Consider the following 12,748-nt stretch of genomic DNA (forward strand, 5'->3'; position numbering starts at 1 on the left):
AAAAAATGCACTAATGTGCATTCCATATTAAAGCCTTCCATATTAAAAAAAACAATACACTTCATATAATAATAAGACTAATGTGTGTCCCTGGCCCATAACTGGTTTGTGATTTTTATTGTTTATTTTTTGTTTTCTGGTCTTGGCCAGACCCGCAAGTGCTTAGGTGTAACTTCTGGATCTGAGCTCAGAAATCACTCCTGAAGAACTTGGGGACCATATTGGCTGCAAGAGATAGAACACTTTTTGGTGGCATGCAAGACAAATGCCTTCCCCACTGTCCTATGGCTCCAGTATGTTTTAACCTGAGGACACTCTAAGCAGTTTCTTCTAGCATTTTCCCTTATAATACTTTGCCTGGTATTTGGGACTCATTTCTAGCAGGACCAAGAATTTTCACAGTGTCTTTTGTTCTTTTCTTAATCTTACTTTTCCATGAACTTTTCTGTTTTGTGCTACCTGTATCTGCAAATATTTTATATTTATTTCTATTGCATTGCTACACAATAAAAGTCCTGCCTAGAATAAGGTATGATATAAAGAATGAAATAAAAATCTCAATGTAAGATAAACCACAGACAAATGACTTTTAGAAGGATTAACTTTAAAATAATAAATGTATAAACTACAAAACACATGTACCAAAATAATTAGATAAATTATTTTCTGCATTTTTCTTAACAATAAATTATTTTCTGCATTGTTCTTAACAATAATGAACTAGTTATCTGCATGTGTAAGGAATAGGAAAATTAAAAAGGAGAGACACATTTGTTGACAGGACTTTCTAAGTATTATTTTAATGCCCAGTAGGGTGTATTAGGCCTAGGGGTAAAGCAATGAATAAGACATATTTTCTACCCTTAATTACAAGTAATTGCCATAAAATTGATTAGTGTTATAAAAGGCACTTGTAAAAGCTCTTCTGAGATTTGTGTTTCAAAATGACTTAAAGTTTAGCCTTCAAACTCAAGTAGACCTGTAAGTCAGATAGTTTTTCACTGAATTATTTTTCTAGGAGGGTAGTAAAAAGTTACCACAAACTGGGTGGCCTAAAATAGAGAAATTGGGCAAGTTTGGGTTTGGAGAGATAATATAGCAGACAAGGTACTTGCCTTGCATGCATGTACCTGACCTGGATTTGATCCCTGGCACCTAGTATAGTCCCCTGAGCACAGAGCCAAGAGTAAGTAAACCCTGAGCACTCATTACTGGATGTGGCTTAAGAAATATAAATAAATAAATAAATAAAAAGGCAGAACAAAAGTAGTTATGACAGCAAGATAGTTCACAGATCTGGAAATCATGTTTTTGTGGGAGCTCTGGGTTCAGTATCTGCCAGCACATGTTCCCCAATGAGCACCTTAGGGAGTAACACCCCACCCTAAACACTGCTGGGTGTAGCCCCCAAACCAAAGTCATAACAAAATAAAAACCAAAACAAAGCAGAAACTGATACTCTCAAAGTTTTGGAGGTCAATATTATACACTTAATTTGTTATCAGAGTTAGTTTCTTTAGAGAAGGTTTCTGGGCTGCACTTCTTTCTGGTAATTCTGATAGTCATGGGGTGGTACATCACTTTAGTCTCTGCCTCAGTGTCATCTGAATTGTTTCCTGTGTGTCTTTCAGTGTCTGAAAGGAAGGTTAGTGGGTATTGGAGTTAGGACTTGCCCTAAAATCACATCTGCAAACTCTTTCAATAAAGGACATAGTCTAAAATTCTGGGTAAATATGAATTGTGGGTGGCACCAGTAGGCCTTGTACATTTGCAGACTAGTTAAACAGGAACTTTATTTCTTATCTGTGGCATGTAGATGATAGCATAATTCCATGGACTCTTTGACACATACCTTTTCATGAACGAATTCTGTGTTCCTGTCTTGAGCCAAATTTTAATCATTCTAAATGCTTATCTCTGGACTTTAAGGATTCTTTGTATATGCTGCTTAGTAAACCTTTATAAAAACGTCTTTTTCTCCCTGTCTGTGCCTTGTCTTCCAATCTCTTGACATTGTCACTTACAGAGCAGAAAATTGAATTAATTTTCCTACTCTCCTGCACAAAACAGCCAAGAAGACACTATCGAACACAGTCTCGAGGCACCAAACTGGTTAAGGGCCCCACCCAATAATATGAATGCTAATCCCTGCTGTGTGATTGGGCACAGGAGAGCCATTAAAGAACTGCTGCCTTGTTCACTGTCTACTTTCCTGCACAAATAGCCAAAAAGACACCATTGAACACAATCTCCAGGGCCCAAGTACATAAGGGCCCCACCCAATAATGAAGCTGCGGGCATCTTCTAAACCACAAGCCCCCGCATAGCACGTAGTTGAAACCACTATACTAGTGTTGCAATGAGGAAACAATGCAGGACAACACCATGCATAGAGAATGAAGATTACCTGAAAAGCCTCTCAGATAAGAATTTTAGAGTATTAATATGGAGGATGCTCAAAGAACTAAAAACAAGCATAGATAGATCTGATCAGACAATAATGACAGAACTAACAACTGACATAAGAAACAACTGACATCTGAAAAACTCAGTAGACGAAATGAACATCTCAATGAAAAGCCTCTCCAAAGGAATAACAGCAACTGAGAATGGGGTCAGTGAGCCAGAGGATGAGATGCAGAACAACTCTATACAGCAGAAGAGATTGGAAAATAACCTTAAAGCAAATGATCAGACAATGAATAAACTACTCAAAAAATGTGAACAGATGAAAATAGAAGTCTTCGACAAACTCAACAGAAACAACACAGGAATTATTGGAGTCCCTGAGAACCCAGGAAGAGAATGATAATAAGAGGAGTTAGAGGAAGAGTAAGAAGAGGAAACGGAGTAAGTAGAAGAGGAAGAAGAGGAAGAAGTGTAAGAAGAATAAAAAGAAAAAAGGAAGAAGAGGAAGAAGAAAAAGAAGAAAAAGAAGAGGAGGAAGAGGAGAAGGAAGAATAGTAGGAGGAAGAAGAAAAAGAAGAAAAGAAAGAGGAAGAAGGAAAAGAGAAAAGAAGACAAAAGAGGAACAAGGGGAAGAAGAGGAAGAAGAAAATGAAGAAGAGGAGGAGAAAGAAAAAGAAGAGGAAGAGGAGAAATAAGAATAAGAAGAGGAGAGAGGAAGAAGAAAAAGAGAAAAAAAGAAAATGGACTGAAGATTTATTTTTAAATTTCTTTTTTTATAATAGTGTCTTTGTTTAAGCACTGTGATAATAAACATGCTTGTACTTGGGTTTCAGTTAAATTTTTAAAATTAATTTTGTATAATAAATTACTTTATAGATTTCGCTTTTGATGGTATGTATTAAATTTAATCTCAAAAACCGAAACCAACTATTTTAGCTATATTAGGTAATACATTTTGCATTTTACATTTATATATGATCCAGTTTAAATTAGGTTTTGTGAACATATAAAACTGTGTTTAGATTCATTTGTTTCTACATGTGAATTCCAGTTGTTCCAGCACCATTTGTTATAAGAACTATTTTTGATCTAACAATCTAGTGTTGCTCCTTTGCCAAAGATATCTGACTACTATATTTCTGTGGGTTCAATTCTTGGCTTTCTGTTGTTTTATTCTTGATTGATATATGAAATCTTATTTTACTCTTTCATTCTTTGATCTTATTTCCTTTCTTTCAGAATCTTACATTCTATCTTTGAAAGTAGCTTTATCGAATTATTTCTTGAAGTTGGTTACTCTCAGTTTTATCATGTTCTCTTTCATCAACATTGAGTTTATTATTTGGAGAGGTTTTTTGCCTCCTCATGTAAAATTTAAAATTATTTTGTCAACATTCATAAAAAAATTATCTGAGACCTTATTGAAATTATAGATGGATTTGGTAAGAATTGAATTTCATTTTTTGTTTTTTGGGCCGCATCCATTGACTCTCAGGGGTTACACATGGCTATGTGCCCAGAAATCACTCCTGGCTTGGGGGACCATATGGGATACCAGGGGATTGAACCACGATCTATCCTAGGCTAGCGCTAGCAAGGCAGATGCCTTACACCCTGCACCAACGCTCCAGCCCCAAGAATTGAATTTTTTACAATATTTGAATCTTCTATGAGCATGGGCTATGTTACCATTTATTTACTTGTTTTTAATTTCTTTTATCAAGGGCATAGATTTTTCGTAGAGATCCTATACATATTTTATTACATCCATACATAGATACTTTTTTATTATTATTTGTTTCTGTGTCAATCCATTGTGTTCTGGGCCTGCTTCTAACTGGCTTTCATATAATCCAGCAATTTCTCTTAGCATCGACCCTAATGACTCCAAAACTGTTCTGAAAAGTCATTTTCACTCCTATGATTACTGCAGCATTATTCACAATAGTCACAATCTAGAAACAGCTGACTTAGTCAAGAAACTATGGTACATAGATGCATTGGAATTGTGGTAAATGAAGTTAGTTGGAGGGTGAGGGACAGGTACAGAATAATACCTCTCAATGCAAGATATAGAGAAACATCATAAGGGAATAGCAGATGTTCAAAGGCAACCAAATTGCAAATTTATTGCAGGAGACAGAGAATGATGGAGGAAAATGATCACTAGGGGAGAGGATGTGGTGCTGGAAGAATTTATGTATGAAATCCTACCATTAGTAAGTTTTGTTAATCACAGAAAAAGTATTTTGAGGTTCTTTTTACAAAACATAGTATAACCATCTCAACATCAATTTTATCATTAATTTCTTATTTGGTTTTGGGGCGACATCTGACTATGTTTATTCATGGCTTTTTCATGGCTCAGTGTTCAGGGATCATTCTGGTCATGCTCAGGGGGCCATATGAGGTGTTGGGGATAAAATCTGGGATAGTCTCAGGAACAATCTTACTCTCTATATATCAGTCTCTATCTCAATATTCATTTACTTTATTTTTATGACATATAATAAAACTCAAGAATTAAAATCCTGCAATTAGATTATAATCTAATTTTCTTCACCTTCATTATAGATTGTGTTTTACCTTTGTCTATATTACCTATTGAGTAAATATTCTTCCTTGAATTGTTCATTCCTGAATCTTATCCTTGTCATACTTTTATAAGTATAGTTGTTATAGTTTCCACTCATTAAGACATACTTAATCTCAAAAACATCCTGCCAGGGACAATCCCAGGATTCAGAATGTCAAGTATATATATTTAATATCTCACTTTATGTTCTTACTTTTTACAGTATGCAATGTATCATCTGTTGATACAAAAATCTATATCCCCTGCTTACTTGTCTTCTTAGATCACATTTCAGGATTTCTACATTACTGTTTAACAAAATCAACCAAATATGTTGGTTATACTTCCTTAAAATTTCAATCTTGGTGAGATAACACTTTTTAATTACTTTTAGTGAAATACTAATTGTGCGTAGAAATTCCTTTCAGTACAGATGGAAAATGAAAGGTCCTCCCCACAACCTTTTTCACTTCTCAAGGTTTTAATCTCTCTCTCTCTATCTCTCTCTCTCTCCTCTCTCTCTCACTCTTTCTCTCTCTCTCTCTCCATCTCCCAAAGTAGAATTTATGTATCTTTTAAGAACATTCTCAGTTTCACAATCTACTCTTTCTAACATGTTCTTTCATCATCTATTTTTCTCCTTTCTGTTTCAAGTAAAGTCCTCTGGGGAGGATGAGACAGATGGGCCTTACCAAAGAAAAGTAGAATTTATTAGAAAGATATTGTGCGATCTGACTATCAAAAAGAAGCCCGGAGATGTGAATTTGATCATTTGCGGGAAGCAGGGGAGCCCCAGAGAGAATTATAAAATAGTCTCTGGCAAAAACAGCTTATTATTCCAGTCTTGGCTTCTGTGATGAATATAGCTGTTCCAAACTTTCTCCTGTGGCCCCACTGTTAAAACTTTAAGAGGAGAACATTAATATGACTGCGCAGCACAAGTCTAGTCACACAACGTTCCACCAGGGTCACCTAAGAAAATAAGTGCTTTATCTCATAAGGGACTGAGGGAAAGTCACACACTATTCAGTTTTGGTCAGTCTGTATTCTTGGCTTTGTGCTTAAAGGCCACTTCAGGGGGGAATCAGGGGATCATATGCATTGTCAGGGATCAAACTTAGTCTGCTGCATTCAAGGTTAGTAAGCTTCTTGTTGTACTATCACTTAGCCCTGAAGTATATTTTTAATTTGATTTTAAAAATAAAATAAAATAATTATGAGATTCAGAGTTAGAAGTTGTTGATAGTTGAGTTTCAGTGATGCAATGTTCCAACACCCATCCCTTCATCAGTGATCATTTCCCACCACCAATTTCCCCAGTTTTCTTCTTGGCCTCCTCATCTTGCCTCTATGGCAGAAGACACTTTTCTTCTTCTCTCTCCCCCCTCTTTCTCTCTCTTCTATTTTTCTCCCTCTCTGTCCTACTTTCTCTCTCTCATTTTTTTAAAATTTTCTCCACTGTGATTTGCAGTATTGTTTCTGAAGGGGCATCGTGTATATCCCTTTACCTCCTTTCAGTTCTTTTCTGGATTATTTCCTACTATTATTGTCATGATGGTCCTTTTCTCTATCTTAACTGCACTTCCATTCATCATTTTTATTGTTTGGATTTTTCTCATACTAGGTTTTTGTTTGTTTTCTTTCTAAATCCTGAGGTATTTTCTTTCAGCCACAACAAAAATCCACTGACTGCCTGTCTCTGAAGAAGAATTGCTTGTATTCTTTTCCTAATTTTTTAACAGAGTTTCTCTATGCACTCTCTGATAAGATTTCTTTAAAACTGACTTTCTTACATATTCTTTCTAATTTAGGTCTTTTTTATTCTGCTTAAAAATCATTATAATGTGTCCTCCAAATGATAGTGCTCAACTCAGTGTCTCTCTTTCCTTTTAATTTATCAACCATCAGTTAATTGAATTTTGAAGTTTTTAGGTATTATGTGAAAAATGTCTCTAATTAATTTTTGTTCTCATTGCCTCATTTCAAGCTGCCATGGGCAATTATACAATATCTTAGATGAATCTTTTCCCTAGCAGTTTTCCAATCAAGTTTCTAATATTGCTTCCATATTTTTTCAAGTAGCCAAATACCAAAGAAATAAACAATACTCTTATGACATTATTCTAGTTTTTAAAAATCACAGTAGGTGGGTGGAGATGTAATTCAATAGTAAAAAGCTTTAATGGCTTTTCAGCAGATCCCTGATAATGTCTAATGTTTTAATTCCGTTATTTAGGTCCCTGACTTATCTGTCCTCAGTTTACCCTTTACAGAATCAACTCTATCCATTCTTCTTTAAACATTCTTTTAATTAAATTTAAAACTGAATATTCACAATATTTTACATTTTACCTAATATTTATTATGACTCTTATGTTGACTTTCCAACAATATACTTAACTATTGGTTAGTAATCAGGAATTTTGAGGGAAATGTCTTTATCCCAAGATCTAGGATGGCCTAGTTTATTTTAATTCTAAGTAATAATCCTATTGTTATGAATTCATACTAACGACTTAAGCCACAGAGTCTATGGTATATTTGTGGCCTAATTAACTGCTGTAAGAAATAGACTTGAGTTTAAAAAAGGACATCTCTTTTTCTGATAGCTTCCTCTTTTTTTCAGAATGTAGAGCAAGCACTTAAATAGTAGAATCTTACAGATGCTTTTCTTTGATGATTAAACTAGCCTGAGGACAAAGCTATTTCAGAGACAAGTTATTTTAGGGAATGATAGCCAAAGCTATTGTATGCATGAAGCCAATAAATTTACAGTGATTAAATGACTCTTGCCAAATTAAATGACCACTGTCTCTATTAGCAAGAATGTTTAAAAAATTTTTAGTTAAATCAGTGTGAGTATATTAACATAGTTGCTCATGATTGAGTTTCAGTCATACAGTATTTCAGCACTCATCCCTGTACCAGTCACATTTCCTGCCACCAGTGGCCCCAGTTTCCCTCCCATCCACCTACCTCAGCCTGACTGACCTCAGATTGCCTCTATGGCAGATGTTTTTCTTCTCTTTCTCTCTATGGCAGATGTTTTTCTTCTCTTATTCTCCCATTTGGTTTTACTCTTAAGTATGTAGTACTCTCATTCTCTCAGCACACATATATTCAATAAGAATTTTGCATATGCCAGGTTCTTTTTTGTTTTGTTTTGTTTGGGGATCACACCCCAGCAGTATTCCTCTATTACTCCTAGCAGGCTTGTGGGGGGGGGGCATAGGAAATACTGGGAATTGAACCTGAGTCAGCCATGTGAAAAGCAAAGGTCCTACCCACTATACTATTGCTCTGGTTCCTATGCCAGGATTTTTTTTTATAGACAATAATACCACAGAAATCAACACAATGACAATAGTCTCATGGATCTGTGAAGGTTTAAAACATGTATTATTAAATATCACAGCTTTTGTTGTATAAAAATTCATTACTTTTATATCCCCAAACATTTATTTTACAAATAAATTGAATTGCTTACAAAATAATTGTGTGCTAAGTGTAGAAAATATTGTAGCTTTTATTATATAACGGTTTATATAAGCAGCTGTTACTCTCTTATTTTGAAATAACCAGTCCTCATTCTATTCATATAATTCTTCTTTGCTGGTGCTTATCACTCTTGTATTGAAGCATTTTTGTATTGAAGCACCTTTTAGATTGTTTTCTTACTCTACCTGTTCTCCACCCCAGGATGCGGTCTTTTGTTTCCCAATAAAGACTCTGGGCCTCTGGGAGAAACAGCTTGCACTTTTGGTTTTCCAGAACTGAGCTATCTGCCTGTTGGCCTGAGAGTTAGGAGCAAAAAGCTTGTGATGGAATTTTCCTGGACCTATCTACAATTCCCTTCAATTTTGTGTGGATTATTTCCTGTGTTTGCATTTGCTCCCAGACCCACATCTCCCCAATCCCATGGGATTGGGCCATGATGCTTCCATTTCACCTATTCAGTGCCCAGAACAAGAACCCTAACTACGACTGGTGAAATGTTGCCTAATGTGATTCTGTGGTTGTTTAAATAGGTAATTTCACAGTGATTTTTGTAATTAACTTCTCTTTGGTTCAGAGATATAAAGATGGGTTAATTTGGGGTTGAGGGACACTTACCTCTCCTCCAATAGTCAAGGAAAAAAACATTCTAACATTGTAATTTATATATTGGCTATTTTAATAGTGATTTTATTGGCATATGCCATAATAGTTTATATGAATCATAAAATGTGAAAATCTCAGACCCAGCATTCTAAAACTGCTCCAAACTTTTCTAAGATGCTTTCATCTGTTTCTGAATGACCACCTATGTTTCTGAAAAGTCTCCCAACTTCAAAAAGCAAAGTGCTTTCCCAGTAGAGACACATGCTTAAGCCAAAAGTCCTGAAGCTAGTAATGTGCCACACTTATTGTTGCTATGCCAGAGTAGCTGCTGGCAGCTGACATTGATTTACTAGATGAAACAAATGCCACAAATGAGATTGTGACAGTCCAATTTTATTTAAGCAATTGTGTTTTAGAGTTCTTTATAGTTGAATTTCAGATATACAGTGATCCAGGGTCATTCTATTGCCAGTGTTAAATTCCCTTGAACAAGGAACCCAAATTGCATCCTATATCACCACCATTTCCCCCCTTGGTCTACCAGTATAATAGACCCATTTAAGTTTTGATGGTTAAACTTTAGATCTCTTGATTCTATTGTCATTGGCTTTGGCTTGGATATAAAAATATGTAATGCTTCACAAATTTGTGTGTCATCCTTGCACAGGGGCCATTCTAATCTTCTTTGTATTATTCCATTTTGAATATAGGTGCTGCCAAAGCAAGCACTTCTGCTAATTTCTTAATAGACTATGCTGCTAAGCTTAAAGAAAAAATCCATTGTTAACCTTTGAAATTCAGGTCAGGAAATTTGAAGGAATGTTTGATTATGGCACTGAAGTTTCTGTGATTGCTTTAAAACATTAGCCCTGCAATTGGGCCTTGCAAAATATACCTTATAACCTGGGAGAAAAAGGTTGGTGTTTTTTCATTAGCATCTGTCTGTCAGAGTTCAAAACTTCTAAGATATATAAGGACCAGAAACTCAACAAGCAGCTCTTTTTTGCTGTATGTGACTCCAATTTCTTAAATTTGGGGGGCTGTGACTTGCCTAGACAGTGGAGGTGTAGTACCACATCCTTTGCCCAATGCCCTTTCAAATCACCAGCTCAGATGTTTCATCTTTTTGCCCATCTCCTTTCAGTCAACCAGAAGTTTTGCCTTGTTAGTTGGGGCCACTAGAATACAGCACCGAGCACCTATTTCAATTAAATGGAAATTGAATGTTCCAATATGAATTCCCCAGTGACCGAAGAACATCACAAAATTAGAGGAACTGAAAAACTTTGTTTACAAGCAGCTAAGACTGGGGCACATTAAAACCTCCTTTTCTAAATGGAATTTTCCTGTATTTGTTATACAAAAGAGGTCTGGTAGTTGTAGACTTTTATCTGATTTAAGAGTTGTCAATTCATCCATGATTCCAATAATAGAAATTACAGAGTAGCCAGCCTTCTTTCACCAGTAGCCATTCCAAAAGACTGGCCTTTGATAGTAATTCACTTAAAAGACTGTTTTTTATAATATTTTCATTTACACAAAAGACATAAAGCTCTTTGCCTTTTCAGTCCCTTTACTCAACAATGGATTACCCATGTGGCAGTTTCAATGGACTATTTTGCCTCAGGGCATATTAAAGTAACCCATAATGTGTCAATATTTTGTTGATGTGGTTCTATGTCCTGCTTATGAAAAATTTTATATTTATATTACATATTACATGGATAATATCTCAGCCTGTTCTAATAACAGAGACTTACAATGTTTATATGAATATGTTATCACTTGCCTGCAAGTTGCTAGTTAACAATAACCACAGAAAAAATTCAGACTTATCCTCCATTTCAATATCTGGAATTTGTATTGGAGTGCACTTCAGTCTGTCCCCAAAAGATCTCTATTTATCAAAAACAAAACAAAACAAAACAAAACTAAGGACTCTCAATGATTTTCAAAAACTCTTTAATCTGTTTCTGGATAACATTTGTCCACTTCCCTAGAAATTCTGAATTTGGTTCTGAAATGGTCTGAAAGATTTATGTAAAGCTGCTCTTTAAGTCAGTATCTGCAACAACTTTTCCTCAAACTTTCAATGCAGCTCTCTGACGAGCTGCAAAACAGCACAGTGTAATTTCAGCATTATGGTGAAATGGAAAAGGTCATTGCACAACCTATTGTAAAAAATTTAGCCACACAAGGTTGGTTTAAATGTGATGATCAAGAAGTTTCAGACATCTCCAACTCATCTGTAAAATCTTCAGCAGCTTATATTCTTTTTATACTTCAAAGAGACCTGCAGCAACAGATACAGCTGTTTAGATTAGATTATAGAATTCTATAATAATGTTCTGATGCTTTTACTCACAGAAAAAGCTGCAGAATGAGTTTAGAAGCCCTGGGTTCACTCTAGAGTGCACAATGTTAGAATGTTTCAGTGTTTTAACTCCAATAACATTATGTTTATAATAGCCTTTTGTTGTGTTTTGGGCCACACCTGGAGACGCTCAGGAGTTACTCCTGGCTATGCCCTCAAAAATCGCTCCTGGTTGGGGCTGGAGCAGTGGTGCAGGGTGTAAGACGTCTGTCTGCCTTGCATGAGCTAGTCTAGGATGGACCACTTTTTGATCACCTGGCGTCACATATGGTCCTCCAAGCCAGGGGTGATTTCTGAATGCATAGCCAGGAGTAATCCCTGAGCATCACTGGGTGTGGCCGAAAAACAAAACAAAACAAAAACAAGGAATCGCTCTTGGCTTGGGGAACAATATGGGATGCCTGGGATTAAACCAAGGTTCATCCTGGGTCAGCTGCATGCAAGGCAAACACCCTACCACTGTGCTATCATTCTGGCCCCTATAATAATCTTTTAATGTTTTTGTTCACAGTGATCCTTGGGAATAATAGGTTAGATACCATAATATAGCATTGCAATGCTATATTTTATTAAACTCCTAATATAGTGCTTATTATAATAATGTCTTAATATTTTAAATTATTCATTTTCCATTTTATTATGCCTGCTTGCATTATCTCATGTTTCTCTCCAGATATCTTTAGATAAGGTATCTGCATGCCATAGACTTTTGCAACAGTGCTAAGTCATTGAGTATGTTTTTGAAATTAATTTTTAATTCAAGCTCTTTTTATACTGTCATAATGCCTTTGTTCTCAGTTTGCCTCCTTTAAGAAACTTGGATGCTTGAGTAATATAATACTCTATGATGTAGAGTTATTTTACAATGCTCAATACCATATTACTTAGTATTCTATACTTGAAAATTATGATTGTTTTAAGACTGTTCTATGCAATATTATCCTCAATTAAAAAAACTAAAAATTTTTCCTCTTAAATCTGGTACAAGACAAGGCTGTCTTCTTTCACCACTCCTATTCAACATAGTACTGGAAGTACTTACTGTAGTGATTAGGCAAGAAAAAATATCAAGGGCATCTAGATAGGAAAGGAAGAAGTCAAGCTCTCACTGTTTGCAGATGAAATAATACTATATTTAGAAAACCCTAAAGACTCTATCTAAAAGCTTCTAGAAACAATAGAATCATATAGCAAATAGGCAGGCTACAAAATTAACACACAAAATTCAATGGCCTTCTTATACATCAATAATGAATAATAAAGAAGAAATGGACATTATAAAAACAACC

General features: G+C 35.4%; 1 non-coding gene across 1 annotated transcript; it reads right to left on the minus strand.

Moving 5' to 3' along the window:
- Positions 1-9,707: 9,707 nt before the first annotated feature.
- On the minus strand, positions 9,708-9,814 carry LOC126023569 (U6 spliceosomal RNA). Its single transcript, XR_007500684.1, has one exon. It is a non-coding gene; the product is annotated as a U6 spliceosomal RNA (small nuclear RNA).
- Positions 9,815-12,748: the final 2,934 nt, after the last annotated feature.

Source organism: Suncus etruscus, chromosome 11 (assembly GCF_024139225.1).
Source record: "Suncus etruscus isolate mSunEtr1 chromosome 11, mSunEtr1.pri.cur, whole genome shotgun sequence".
NCBI classification, from domain to species: Eukaryota; Metazoa; Chordata; class Mammalia; order Eulipotyphla; family Soricidae; genus Suncus; species Suncus etruscus.